This window comes from Sapajus apella, unplaced genomic scaffold (assembly GCF_009761245.1).
Source record: "Sapajus apella isolate SASKATOON/1434 unplaced genomic scaffold, GSC_monkey_1.0 scaffold54, whole genome shotgun sequence".
In the NCBI taxonomy this organism is placed as follows: Eukaryota; Metazoa; Chordata; class Mammalia; order Primates; family Cebidae; genus Sapajus; species Sapajus apella.
In genome coordinates, this window is record NW_022436994.1 from 11,368,709 (window position 1) to 11,384,789 (window position 16,081).

At 41.8% G+C, this 16,081-nt stretch overlaps 1 pseudogene; it reads left to right on the plus strand.

The window, feature by feature from the left end:
* Positions 1 to 659: 659 nt before the first annotated feature.
* LOC116527440 lies at positions 660 to 12,250 on the plus strand (annotated as a pseudogene).
* Positions 12,251 to 16,081: the final 3,831 nt, after the last annotated feature.

Consider the following 16,081-nt stretch of genomic DNA (forward strand, 5'->3'; position numbering starts at 1 on the left):
CAGAGAGTTGGGCAAATCATTTTCTTCCTTCATGACACGGGGATATCAGTGGTCCATTCAAGGCCTTGCTTTTGTTTTATTTATTTATTTTTATTCCCCTTAATCCTCTGCCACACCCCTATTTAATTATATATGTCCTAATTCTACAACATTTCTTCTTTTCTACTTTCAATGCTGCCTTTGGCATTGATCAGACAGCCCATTAGAATATTGTATTAGCTGGTTTACCTCATTTCAGCCTAAACCTCTCAACTCATTCTTCGCCCTTCTGATATCCTGAAAATATGGTCATTCAATGTCCCACCTTTGGTCCTACAAGACAAAGCTCAAAGTTTTTCACAAAAGGTAAAATACTCCGCAACATCATGCTCTCTGTACTCTCACCAGTCTTATCTTCCTTCTACAGCCACACCTAACCCCCTACACTTTTCCTCTTTTCTCCTATTCTGCACCTTCGGTTCTGTCTGGTAAACCCATATTTATGCTCCAAGGCTCTGATCATGGTTCCTCTATGAAGACTTCTTAACTGCCTGTCCATCATATGGAATTGAATATATATATATGTATTTTTTTTCTACCACATCCTGTACTTATTTCTATAAAATAATTCTAGCACTCAATTACATTTATAGTTTACAGTCACTCTGGAGGGAGTGACCATGTCTATCAGTCCTGGTGTCATTTTGAAAGTGCTTGGCAGGGACAAGGTCTTCATTAGATGTAAGTTGAATGAACAATGAAATCTCATGATTAAGCACAATTGTCCCAACAATTACGTCAAACTTGTGTTGTGTATCTATGGCTGATTATTATTCAGGAAGGAGAAAAACATATGTGGAGAGGAGGTGGGGTGCGGAGTGTCAGCCTGACCTAGAGCATTGTTCTGATCATGTCACTTTCTCTGGTCAAACGCTTCAAAGTCTTCATTAAAAATAAGGTAGCCAAGCCCAACTCTTAAGCCTGATGTGCAAGTCCCTTCATTGTCTAACTTTGGCTTACCTTTGCAGGCTTATCTTTCATGACTCTCTTTTATGTATTTTATGTTCCGTACAAAATAGGTCGCCCATGATTATTAAACCTGCCTGTACCTGCCCATCTCTGCATCTCTGTTTGCTGTCCGTTCTCCCTGTTAAGTCCAGCCCCACGTCTCTCAGCTTTGGCTCCTAATATTCCATGAGTCCTTCGAGGTAACAATTGAACGTGACCTGTTCTAGGAACATTTCCTTCATTCCTCTAACAAACATCTCCTTTTTAAAATCTCCTTTTCAGACCAGTCCTGTTGGCTCATGCCTGTAATCCCAACACTTTGGGAGGCTGAGGCCTGCGGATCACCTGAGGTCAGGAACTCAAGACCATCCTGGCCAACATGGTGAAACCCCACCTCTACTAAAAATACAGAAATTTAGCTGGATGTGATGGTATGCACCTGTAATTCCATCTACACAGGAGCCTGAGGTAGGAGAATCTCTTGAACCCAGGGAAGTGGAGGTTGCAGTGAGCTGAGATTACACCTCTGCACTCCAGCCTGGGAGAGATAATGAGACTTCATCTCTCTCTCTCTCTCTCTCTCTCTCTATATATATATATATATATATATATATACACACACACACACATACACACACACACATATGTGTATATATATATATATATATGATCTTCCTTTAAGTGTCTCTTTATGGCACAAATACTAGTGTGCTTTGTTATTTGAGGATGCATTCATTTCACCAAATCCACCAGGAAGAAATTAAAACACACCTCATTTTATCATACTTCACTTTATTGCACTTCACAAATATTAAACTTCTTACAAATTGAAGGTTTGTGGCAACTCTGAGTCCAGCAAACATTTCAGGGCCATTTTTCCAACAGTATGTGTTCACCTCATATCTCTGTGTCACATTTTGCTACTTACTCCAATATTTCAAACTTTTCCATTATTATTATATCTGTCATGGTGATCTTTGATGTTACTATTGCAATTTTTGGGGTTGCCACAAAGTGTACTTATTTAAGGCAGTGAACTTAATCAATAAATGTGTGTTCTGACTGTTCCACTGACCAGGCAATCCTCCATTTCTCAGGCCTCTCTATTCCATGAGACACAAAATGAAAATTAGGGGTTGGAAGATCCAAGATGGCCATTTAGGAACAGCTCGGAGTTGCAGCTCCCAGTGAAAGCGCAGAGGGTGAGTGGATGTCGCATTTTTATTGACCACGGACCAGGAGATTCCCAGGAGGAGGAGCCCCACGGGTCCCCAGTGCGGCTGTTTTGGCCGGCGCTGTTCTTTTGGTTGGCGTGGCTGCTTTGCCCCACGTGGCTGCTTTGTTGGCGCCCCGGCCAGCGGTTCTCCATACAAAATACACTGGTCCGGGTGCCCTTTTGGCTGGTGATTGGAGACCCGGGAAGTCACCCATTCATCTGATTAAAGAGGGGACCGAACAGGGGGCCAGGCCAGGAGATTCCTGGGCAAAAAAAAAGAGCCACGAATTTCAGCACCGCTGTTTAAGCCAGCACAGTGAGTCACCGCATGGGAAACCACACAGATTCCGGTGCCCTTCAACAGGCGACCGGGATAGAGTCAACTGTTCAGCTAAAAAAGAAAAAAAAGGCTCTGAGGCAGGAAGCCAGGTGATCAGGCTCGGCTGGTCCCACCCCCACAAAAGAACAGCAATCAGAAACTCTCTGTATTGAGAGTTTCACAGCAAGCACAGCTGAACCTGGACAGTCCAGCTCTGTGGGGGAGGGGCGTCCGCCATTACCGAGGCACTCCACCACTACAGAGGTAGTCTGCCATTGCTGAGGCAGCCTGCCATTGCCAAGGCAACCCGCCATTGCCGAGGCTGCCTGCCATTGCCAAGGCAACCCGCCGTTGCCAAAGCAACCTGCCATTACAGGAGAGTCCACCAATACAGAGACTGGCCACCATTGCCGAGGCAGCTCTAACTACACCCATATAAACAAGACTGCAGGGAAGTTCACATGGCAGCTGGGTGGAGCCCACAGCAGCTCAGGAAAGCCTCTGCAGGCAGACAGTGACCAGGTTGCCTCCTTGTTGGGCAGGGCAGCCCCCCAAAAAAAATGGCAGCAGCACAACGGAACTCATAAATAAAGCCCTAACTCCCTGGGACAGAGCACCTGGGAACAAAAAGTGGTTTATGAGTTCTGCTGCAGCAGACCTAAACGTACCTGCCCAGCATCTCTGAATGAACAATGGAGCTCCTATAAAGGACAGACTGTCTCCTCAAGCAGCTCCCTGACCCCTGTATATCCAAAGAGTCACCTCATAAAGAAGAGATCAGACTGACATTTGGCAGGTATCCTTCTAGGACAAAGATAGCAGAAGAAGAAACTGGCAGCAATCCTTATTGTTCTGCAGCTGCTACAGGTGATCCCCAGGCAAGCAGGGCCTAGAGTGAACCTCAGCAGTCCTACAGCAGAGGGGCGAGACTATTAGAAGGAAAACTAAGAAACAGAAATAACTTCATCATCAACAATCAGAACATCCACTCAGAGGCCCAATCTGAAAGTCAGCAACTACAAAGATAACAGGTAGATAAATCCATAAAGATGGGAAGAAACCAGCGCAAAAAGGATGAAAACACCCAAAACCAGAACACCTCTCCTCCTAGAAGGTATCACAACTCCTCACTAGCAAGGCAACAAGGTTGGATGGAGAACGAGTGTGATGAAATGACAGAATCAGACTTCAGAAGGTGGATAGTAAGAAACTTCTGTGAACTAAAAGAACATGTTCTAACCCAATGCAAAGAAACGAAGAACCTTGAAAAAAGATTTGATGAAATGCTAAGAGAATGGACAAATTAGAAAGGAATATAAGTGAATTGATGGAGCTGAAAAACACAGCATGAGAACTTCACGAAGCATGCACAAGTTTCAACAACCAAATTGACCAAGCAGAAGAAAGGATATCAGAGGTCAAAGATCAACTCAATGAAATAAAATGAGAAGGCATGGTTAGAGAAAAAAGGGTAAAAAGGAATGAACAAAGTCTCCAAGAAATGTGGGACTATGTGAAAAGACCTAATCTACGTTTGATAGGTGTACCTGAATGCAATGAATAGAATGAATCCAAGCCGGAAAATACTCTTCAGGATATTATCCAGGAAAACTTCCCCAAACTAGCAAGGCAGGCCAATATTCAAGTCCAGGAAATACAGAGACCACCCCAAAGATATTCCTCATGAAGAGCACTCCCAAGGCACATAATCTTCAGATTCACTAAGGTTGAAATGAAGGAGAAAATACTAAGGGCAGCCAGAGAGAAAGGTCGGGTTACCCACAAAGGGAAGCCCACCAGACTCACAGCAGATCTCTCAGCAGACACCCTACAAGCCAGAAGAGAGTGGGGGCCAATATTCAACATACTTACAGAACAGAACTTTCAATCCAAAATCTCATACCCAGCCAAACTAAGCTTCATAAGTGAAGGAAAAATAAAATCCTTTGCGAACAAGCAAGTACTCAGATATTTCATCACCACCAGGCCTACTTTAAAAGAGCTCCTGAAAGAGGCTCTACACATAGAAAGGAATAACCAGTACCAGCCACTCCAAAAACATGCCAAATGGTAAAGAGCATCAACACAATGAAGAATCTGCATCAACTAATGGGCAAAACAGCCAGTTAGCACCAACATGGCAGTATCCAATTCAAACATAACAATATTAACCCTAAATGTAAATGGACTAAATGCCCCAATCAAGACACAGGCTGGCAAATTGGATAAAAAGCCAAAACCCATCAGTGTACTGCATCCAGGAAACCCAACTCACATGCAAGGATACACAAAGGCTCAAAATAAAGGGATGGAGGAAGATTTATCAAGCAAATGAAGAGCAAAAAAAAGTAGGAGCTGCAATTCTCATCTCTGATAAAATAGTCTTTAAAGCAACAAAGATCAAAAGAGACAAAGAAGGATATTACATAATTGGAAAAGGATCAATGCAACAAGAAGAGCTAGCGATCCTAAATATATACGCACCCAATACAGGAGCACCCAGATACATAAGGCAAGTTCTTAATGATTTACAAAGAGACTTAGATTCCCACACAATTATAGTGGGAGACCTTAACACCCCATTGTCAATATTAGACAGATCAACCAGACAGAAAATTAACAAGGACATCCAGAACTTGAACTCAGACCTGGAACAAGCAAACCTAATAGACATCTACAGAACTCTCCACCCCAAATCCACAGAATATACATTATTCTCAGCACCACATCACACCTCCTCTAAAATTGACCACATAATTGGAAATAAATCACTCCTCAGCAAGTGCAAAAGAACAGAAATCATAACAAACAGTCTCTCAGACCACAGTGCAATCAAGTTAGAACTCATAATTCAAAAACTAACTCAGAACCGCACAGCTTCATGGAAACTGAACAACTTGCTCTTGAATGTTGACTGGATAAACAATGAAATGAAGGCAGAAATAAAGATGTTCTTCGAAACCAATGAGAATGAAGACACAACATAACAGAATCTCTGGGACACATTCAAAGCAGTCTCTAGAGGAAAATATATAGCAATAAGTGCCCACATGAGAAGCAAGGGGAGATCAAAAATTGACACACAATCGCCAAAATTGAAAGAGCTAGAGGAACAAGATCAAAAAAACTCAAAACCTAGCAGAAGACAAGAAATAGCTAAGATCAGAGCAGAACTGAAGGAGATAGAGACACAAAAAACCCTTCAAAATATCAATAAATCCAGAAGCTGGTTTTTTTGAAAAGATCAACAAAATAGACCACTAGCCAGATTAATAAAAAAGAAAAGAGAGAATAACCAAATTGATGCAATCAAAAACGATAAAGGTTATATCACCACAGATTCCACAGAAATTCAAACCATCATCAGAGATTATTACAAACAACTCTATGCACATAAACCAGTAAACCTGGAAGAAATGGATAAATTCCTGGACACTTGCCTCCTCCCAAGCCTAAACCAGGAAGAAGCCGAAACCCTGAACAGACCCATAACAAGGTCTGAAGTTGAGGCAGCAATTAAGAGCCTACCTCCACCCAAAAGAAGCCCAGGTCCAGATGGGTTCACAGCTGAATTCTACCAGACATACAAAGAGGAGCTGGTACCATTCCTTCTGAAACTATTCCAAATAATCCAAAAAGAGGGAATCCTTCCCAAATCATTTTATGAGACCAACATCATCCTGATACCAAAACCCGGCAGAGACTCAACAAGAAAAGAAAACTTCAGGCCAATATCCATGATGAACATAGATGCAAAAATCTTCAATAAAATACCGGCAAACCGACTGCAACAGCACATCAAAAAGCTTATCCACCATGATCAAGTAGGCTTCATCCCGGGGATGCAAGGCTGGTTCAACATACGCAAGTCTATAAACGTAATTCACCACATAAACAGAACCAAAGACAAAAACTACACGATTATCTCAATTGATGCAGAGAAGTCCCTTGACAAAATTCAACAGCCCTTTATGCTAAAAGCCCTCAATAAGCTAGGTATTGACGGAACGTATCTCAAAACAATAAAAGCTATTTATGACAAACCAACAGCCAATATCATACTGAATGGGCAAAAACTGGAAGCATTCCCTTTGAAATCTGGCACTAGACAAGGATGCCCTCTCTCACCACTCGTATTCAGTATAGTACTGGAAGTTCTAGCCAGAGCAATCAGGCATGAAAAAGAAATAAAACGTATTCAAACAGGAAAGGAGGAAGTCAACTTGCCTCTATTTGCAGACGACATGATTGTATATGTGGAAGACGCCATCGTCTCAGTCCAAAATCTCCTGAAACTGATAAGCAACTTCAGCAAAGTCTCAGGATACAAAATCAATGTGCAAAAATCACATGCATTCCTATACACCAATAACAGACTTAAAGAGAGCAAAATCAAGAACGAACTGCCATTCACAATTGCCACAAAGAGAATAAAATATCTAGGAATACAACTAACAAGGAACGTAAAGGACCTCTTCAAGGAGAACTACAAGCCACTGCTCAATGAAATAGGAGAGGACGCAAACAGATGGAGAAACATTCCATGTTCATGGTTAGGAAGAATCAATATCGTGAAAATGGCCATACTGCCCAAAGTAATTTACAGATTCAATGCTATCCCCATCAAGCTACCAATGACCTTCTTCACAGAACTGGAAAAAAACACCTTAAACTTCATATGGAACCAAAAGAGAGCCCGCATAGCCAAGTTAATTCTAGGCAAAAAGAACAAAGCAGGAGGCATCACACTACCAGACTTCAAACTATACTACAAGTCTTCAGTAATCAAAACAGCATGGTACTGGTACCAAAACAGAGATATAGACCAATGGAACAGAACAGAGGCCTTGGAGGCAGCTCCACACGTCTACAACCATCTGATCTTTGACAAACCTGACAAAAACAAGCAATGAGGAAAGGATTCCCTGTTTAATAAATGGTGTTGGGAAAACTGGCTAGCCATGTGCAGAAAGCAGAAACTGGACCCCTTCCTGACACCTTACACTAAAATTAATGCCAGATGGATTAAAGACTTAAACATAAGACCTAACACCATAAAAACCCTAGAAGAAAATCTAGGCAAAACCATTCAGGACATAGGCATAGGCAAGGACTTCATGACCAAAACACCAAAAGCATTGGCAACAAAAGCCAAAATAGACAAATGGGACCTAATCAAACTGTACAGCTTCTGCACGGCAAAAGAAACAGTCATTAGAGTGAATCAGCAACCAACAGAATGGGAAAAAATTTTTGCAGTTTGCCCATATGAAAAGGGCTGATATCCAGAATTTACAAAGAACTAAAACAAATTTACACAGAACAAACAAACAAGCCCATTCAAAAGTGGGCAAAGGATATGAACAGATACTTTACAAAAGAAGACATACATGAGGCCAACAAATATAGGAAAAAATGCTCATCATCACTGGTCATCAGAGAAATGCAAATCAAAACTACATTGAGATACCATCTCACGCCAGTTAGAATGGTGATCATTAAAAAATCTAGAGACAACAGATGGTGGAGAGGATGTGGAGATATAGGAACACTTTTACACTGTTGGTGGGAGTGTAAATTAGTTCAACCATTGTGGAAGACAGTGTGGTAATTCCTCAAGGACCTAGAAATAGAAATTCCATTTGACCCAGCAATCCCATTACTGGGTATATATCTAAAGGATTATAAATCATTCTACTATAAGGACACGTGCACACGAATGTTCATTGAAGCACTGTTTACAATAGCAAAGACCAACCCAAATGCCCATTGATGATAGACTGGACAGGGAAAATGAGGCACATATACACCATGGAATATTATGCAGCCATCAAAAACGATGAGTTTGTGTCCTTTGTAGGGACATGGATGAACCTGGAAACCATCATTCTCAGCAAACTGACACAAGAGCAGAAGATCAAACACCTCATGTCCTCACTCATAGGCGGGTGTTGAACAATGAGAACACATGGACACAGGGAGGGGAGCACTACACACTGGGGTCTGTTAGGGGGAAATAGGGGAGGAACAGCCGGGGGTGGGGAGTTGGGGAGATATAGCATGGGGAGAAATGCCAGATATAGGTGAAGGGGAGGAAGGCAGCAAATCACACTACCATGTGTGTACCTATGCAACAATCTTGGATGGTCTTCATGGGTACCCCAAAACCTAAATTGCAATAAAATAAAACGAAAAAAAAAGAAAATTAGGTCAATGAATATTTCTACAATGGCTTCTAAGGGTTCAAATGAAGAAAAGAGTTTCATATCTCTCACTTTAAATCAAACGCTAGAAATGATGAAGTCTAGTGAGAAAGGCATATTAAAAGCTGCGCTAGGCCAAAAGCTAGTGTTCTTATGCCAAACAGTTAACTAAGTCGTGAATGCAAAGAAAAAAGTCTTGAAGGAAATTAGAGGTTCTACTCCAATGAGCACATGAGCGATAAGAAAGTGAAACAGCCTGATTGTTGATATGGAGAAAGTTTGAGTCATCTGCATAGAAGATCAGACCAGAAACAACGTTACCTTAAACCAAAGCCCAATCCAGAGCAAGAAGTGAGGAAGCTGCAGAAGAAAAGTTGGAAGCTAGTATAGGTTTGTTCATGAGGTTTAAGGAAAGAAACCAGCTCCATAACTTAGAAGTAGGAGGTGAAGCAGCAAGTGCTGATGTAGAAGCTGCAGTAATTTTTCTAGAAGATCTAGCTAAGATTATTGATGAAGATGGCTACACTAAACAACAGATTTTCAATGTAGACAAGACGGCCTTCTATTGGAAGAAGATGCCATCTAGGATTTTCCTAGCTAAGGAGGAAAAGTCCATGGCTTCAAAGCTTTAAAAAACAGGCAGACTCTTGTTACAAGCTAATGCAGCTGGTGACTTAAAGTTTAAGCCAATGCTCATTTATTGTACAAAAAAATTCTAAGCCCTTAAGAATTATACTGAATCTATTCTGCCTATGCTCTATAAATAGAACCACAAAGCCTAGATGACACACATCTATCTATTTACAGAGTGGTTTACCGAATATTTTAAGCCCCCTGTTGAAACCTACTGCTCAAAAAGAATCCTTTCAAATTATTACTGCTCATTAACAATGCGCCTGGTCACCCAAGAGCTCTGATGGAGACATACAAAGAGAGAAATTTTATTTTCATGCTAACATAACATTCATTCAGCAGCCTACAGATCAGGGAGTAATTTTGGCTTTTAAATTATATTATTTAAGAAACAGATTTCATAAGGCTATAATTTCCAAAATGGTTCTTCTGATATACCTGAGCAGAGTACATTGAAAACCTTCTGGAAAGGATTCACCATTCTAGATACCATTAAGAGCATTCATGATTCATGGGAAGAGGTCAAAATATAGAAATTAACAGGTGTTTGGAAAAAGTTGATTCTACCCTCATGGATCACTCTGAAGGTTTTAAGACTTTGATGGAGGAAGTCACTGCAGATGTGGTAAAAAAAAGCAAGAGAAATAGAAGTAGAGCTTAAAGATGTGAATGAATTGCTATAATCTCAGGATCAAACTTGAGTGGATGAGGAGTTGCTTCTTACAGATGATCAAAGCAAGTGATTTCTTGAGATGAAATCTACTCCTGGTAAAGATTACTGTGCCATATCTTGAGTAGTGTCCTATCAGAGGTTTATACAAAGAGAGAATGACTGAACTGTATGGTTATCCCAAGTAGAGTTGCCACTTCAAGAAAGGAAAATGCTGTTTTTATTTTTACAATACAGTTTTGCAGAACCAGCGAATATTATATGTACAGGATTCCTTAGAGGGTGAGGCCAAAGTATTCCTGGATCCCAACATACTGTCTGATGATGGCATGGTGGCACTCCAAGGTATGCGTTCAGTGAAGATGGTGAGTATTTTGTCTATGGTCTGAGTGCCCATGGCTCAGACTGGATGACGATCAAGTTCATGAAAGCTGATGGTGCCAAAGAGCTTCCAGATGTGCTTGAGAGAGTCAAGTTCAGCTGTATGGCCTGGATCCATGACAAGAAGGGAATGTTCTATAACTCATACCCCCAACAGGATGGAAAAAGTGATGGTACAGAGACATCCACCAATCTCCACCAAAAGCTCTACTATCATGTCTTGGGAACACATCAGTCAGAAGATATTTTGTGTGCTGAGTTTCCTGATGAACCTAAATGGACGGGTGGAGCTGAGTTATCAGATGATGACCGCTATGTCTTGTTATCAATAAGGGAGGGATGTGATTCAGTAAACTGACTCTGGTACTGTGACCTACAGCAGGAATCCAATGGCATCACTGGAATCCTAAAGTGGGTAAAACTGATCAACAACTTTGAAGGAGAATATGACTACATGACCAATGAGAGGATGGTGTTCATGTTCAAGACGAATCGCCATTCTCCCAACTATCACGTGATCAACATTGACTTCAGGGATCCTGACAAATCTAAGTGGAAAGTGCTTGTTCCTGAGCATGAGAAAGATGTCTTAGAAAGGGTAGCTTGTGTCAGGTCCAACTTCTTGGTCTTATGCGACCTCCATGACGTCAAGAACATTCTGCAGCTCCACAACCTAACTACCGGTGCTGTCCTCAAGACCTTCCCGCTCCAAGTTGGCAGTGTCGTGGGGTACAGCAGTCAGAAGAAGGACACTGAAACCTTCTATCGGTTTACTTCCTTTTTATCTCCAGGTATCATTTATCACTGTGATCTTACCAAAGAGGAACTGGAGCCAAGAGTTTTCTGAGAGGTGGCCGTAAAAGAAATCAATGCTTCTGATGACCAGACAGTCCAGATTTTCTACCCTAGCAAGGATGGTACGAAGATTCCAATGTTCATTGTGCATTAAAAAAGGCATAAAATTGGATGGTTCTCCTCCAGCTTTCTTATATGGCTATGGTGGCTTCAACAGATCCATCACACTCAACTACAGTGTTGCCAGGCTTATTTTTGTGAGACACATGGGTGGTATCCTGGCAGTGGCCAACATCAGAGGAGGTGGCGAATATGGAGAGACGTGGCATAAAGGTGGTATCTTGGCCAACAAACAAAACTGCTTTGATGACTTTCAGTGTGCTGCTGAGTATCTGATCAAGGAAGGTTACGCATCTGCCAAGAGGCTGACTATTAATGGAGGCTCAGATGGAGGCCTCTTAGTGGCTACTTGTGCAAATCAGCGACCTGACCTCTTTGGTTGTGTTATTGCCCAAGCTGGAGTAATGGACATGCTGAAGTTTCATAAATATACCATTGGCCAGGCTTGGACCACTGATGATGGGTGCTCAGGCAGCAAACAACACTTTGAATGGCTCGTCAAATACTCTCCATTGCATAATGTGAAGTTACCAGAAGCCGATGACATCCAGTACCCGTCCACGCTGCTCCTCACTGCTGACCATGATGACCGCGTGGTACCGCTTCACTCCCTGAAGCTCATCGCTACCCTTCAGTACATCGTGGGCTGCAGCAGGAAGGAAAGCAACCCTCTGCTTATCCGTGTGGACACCAAGTTGGGCCAGGGGCACGGAAGCCCACAGCCAAAGTGATAGAGGAAGTCTCAGACATGTTTGCTTTCCATAGCACAGTGCCTGAACATCGACTGGATTCCACAAACAGTTTCCCGCTCCCTCCTGACAGTGACAGAAAACCTCAAGGGCTTTCCCACCGTTCAAACCAAGAAACCACTGGGCATAATGCTTCCCCACGGAAACATTGTTCCTGCACTCACAGACTACAGTTGAACAGAACTGCTGTGGGAATTTTATCTTTTTTAGGTTTCTCCTTTTTAGCAAGCCCTTGATGTTTCTTTTTCCACTCTGTCTAGGCACATGTGGTTTTTTTTTGACAACGAAAAAGACAAAAGACAACAAAATGACAACAAAAGATTTAGAATATTACACAAAATTAGTGGCAGATGTTGAGATAATTTACTCCAATTTTTTAAAAAAGTTATACTGTGAATAAAATGCTATCAAAGAGTATTGCCTACTACAGAGAAACCTTCCATGAAAAAAAGAGTCCGTTGATGCAGCAAGCTTCACTGTTGTGTTATTTTAAGAAATCTCCACAGCCACCCCAGCCTTCAGAAACATCACCCTGATCAGTCAGCAAGACCCTCCACCAACAAAAAATTACAACTCACTGAGAGCTCAGATGATCGTTAGCATTTTGTATCAGAAATGTATTTTTAAATTAAGGTATGTACATTGTTTTTCTAGACATAATGCTATTGCACAGTTAATACACTACAGCATAGTGTAACTTTGTATGCACTGAGAAACTACAAAATTTGTATGGCTCATTTTATAGTGATATTCACTTTACTGCAGTGCTCTAGAACCAAATCCATGATATCTGAGGTATGCCTGTACATATTGTTGATTTTAGTGTAGCATCCTTCCTGCATCTCAGTACAAGTAAAAGGGAGATCAAAAAGCTAGCATTTCATGAGCACCTGCTATGCAGTAGGCACCAGTTGAACACATTTATGCATTATGTTATTGTCCACATTGATACACGACAAAGTGAGCAATCTGCTCATAATTGCTGAACTAACAAGTGAGGGGCCAGGACATAAACTCAGGCCATCTCTCCCACCTCCACAGTACTGCTGCTCAGGGCACTGTCAATGTGGGCTGGCACATGAGTAAAAATGATTTCCATTTGTGGACTTCTCTCTGCTGCTGCTGTTCAAACAGAAGGGAGACCCAAGAGCCACAGCTCATACCTGATTACTCAGACATGGACTCCGGGGCTCGTGTATTACCCGGGCTCTATATTCTTTCTTTCCTGTTCCTGGAGCTTTGATCATTGCACTTGCTCTTTCGTATGGCCTTTACCCAGAGAAACCTCAATGGAAGTGGGGGGCGCTCTGCTGTAGACTCTACTCTTTGCCGGAAGCTCTGGAGAAATGTACTTTGAAGTTATTTGCTTAACCTAGTTTCATAAAGCAACATTCTGACTTCATAGAAACTTAAAGTTTTCTGTTTTGAAGGGATTTGAGAGATCATTTGTGCATCTCTTTTCTTCCTATTTCTCATTACAGATAAAAGTGACTCTGTGAAGGGCTGGGCACAGTGGTTCATGCCTGTCATCTCAGCTCTTTGGGAGGCCAAGTTGGGCAGATCACTTGAGATCAAGAGTTTGAGACCGGCCTGGCCAATATGGTGAAGCCCTGTCTCTACCAAGAAATACAAAAATTAGCCAGGAGTGGTAATGCCTGCCTGTAATCTCAGATACTAAGGAGGCCGAGATAGGAGAATTGCTTAAACCCAGGAGGCAGAGGCTGCAGTGAGCTGAGATTGTGCCATCGTGCCAATGCTCTCCAGCCTGGGCAACAGAATGAGACTCCATCTCAAAAGAAAATGTTTTTTAAAAAGGGACTATGTGAGTTATACCCTGGAGGTCTCTGGTGTTAAGGCCTATTGTTACATATTATAGAACATCTCTTGTGGGTTTGTTTTTTTTTTTTTTGCATTTATATCATAAATAAGAAATGCAGAAGTGAGAAAGGCCAAGTGTCTAGAATGTTTTCTCTTTTAGCAGTAGAGCCTCAGGAGGCAGACATTTAGCAAGAAGGCTGCTAAACTAGAGACTAATTCCCTCCAACTTTGGTTAAATTTCTATCCCGCCATCAAAACCCCCAGAGCAAAGTCATTAGCAGCATTCATTGCTCCTTGTAAGAGCTGAGAATACACCCCAGATGTTGTGTTTTGAGCACAAAGGCCTGTGTGCCAGATTCACAGCATGGCTTAGAACCTTCTGAACCCCGCCCACCCTACAAGATACTCTTTGTGGCCTCTCCTAGGTTTCCAATGTTATTATACAACCCCAGGCTCCTTCCTCTTTTGTAACCTCTCAGACAAGTAATGGATGCACTATAGTCTTTGCCAGAAAATAAAATGAAAAGGAATGAGAAGTCCCTGCCAGAGTAGTTTTCTTTTGATGCTTTCCTTCATCTTCCTTCACCTCCCCTGTGGGGAAAAATAAGGCAATGTATTTATCAGCTTTTATTATCTTGATTTATAACCTCAGGTCCCAATTAGAAGGTAAAACATAAAGGCATAGATTTAAATGGTGCCAATTGTGCCCTTTCCATTTCATTCTTTTCTCTCTTTTGTCAGAAAAAAATCCTTTTGATTTCATTTCTTCATTCTTTATAACACTGTATCGATCTGCCAGTATAGAGAATGCATCGGCGACTCTCTTATCTTTGGCTAATGCTACATTTTTCTGCACTAACTACAACCCACAAACTGTACATTTGTGTCATTACATGCCTGGTTTGCACACATTAAATTAGATGTACAATGTGCATTCTATACTTTATTGAGTTGATTATGACAAGAATTGTGATGAATGGCATTTAATAGCTTTCATTTATCATCCAGAAAGCTTCATTTTCCAACATCAATCAGGCAATTAAAAGAACTGCTAGTAGGCTGACCTATTGTGTGTCTTCATTCTCTTGCTTCATGTCACGTTCATTATGGTTCACAGTACAGAATGATGACATCCCTGCGTTCATTCAGTCAGTCACTCAAACAGTTTTCATTGCATGCCTGCTATGTGCTAGACAGCAGTTGAGGCACAGGAACAACACTGAAATAACAGACAAAATCCTTTCTCTTATGTAGCTAACAAGAAAGTGCTGGGAAGGATAACAGACCAATAAACAGTGTATTTGTAATATATGCAGAGGCATGAGCACTAGGCTGGGGAAGGGGCTAGTGAGGACAAGAAAGGGATGGAGGCCACAGTAGTCAGGGAGAACCTCATTAAGAAGGTGACCTGGAGCAGATACTTGCATGAAATAGAGAAGCAAGCTCTGCAGCCACACATGAGAGCCTTCCAAGCACAGGGAGCCACTGAGGATGGAGCAGAGCCAGCATATATGAGAAACTGAAAGGACATGATATCTGGAGCACAGGGAGTGACAGGAAAAGTGGCTGGAGAATAGGTAGCAGATGGATAGATTTACGTAAGGCTGTGTGAGCCAACAACAACTAAATTTCATTCTGAGGAAGTAGGGATGCCATCAGAGAGTTTTGGGCGGAGGGGACATAATCTGACTTTTGCTTTAAAAGAGTTACTTCAGCTGTAGTAAGAATAGACAATTGAGGGTAACAGTAGAAACCAAGAAACCAGATATATTACAATAATCTGGGGAAAAATAATGGGGGCTTGGACCAGGATGGTAGTGGTGGAGGGGAGAGAGAGAGGTTAGGTTTGTATTGTGAAGGCAAAGCCAGTAGGCTTTGTTGATAGACTAGATAAGTGATGACAGAAGCAGGGACAAGGAAAACGCCAAGAACTGGGGATGCTGGATGAATGAAGTTGGTGTTTACTGACAGAGGAAAGCCTGAAGAAAGAGAAATTAGAGACAGGCAGAAAGAAACCAAGAGCTCTCTTTTGGGCATATTAACTTGGGGTTTCTACCTCTCCACAATCACCAATTAATAAACTGTCATCCTTCTCATAGATTAGTCTTGGTTGCAATGTAGATTCGTGGTTGAGTGTGGTCTCTGGAGCCTGTCTTCCTTGTCTTGAAACCCACCCATGCTAGCTACCGT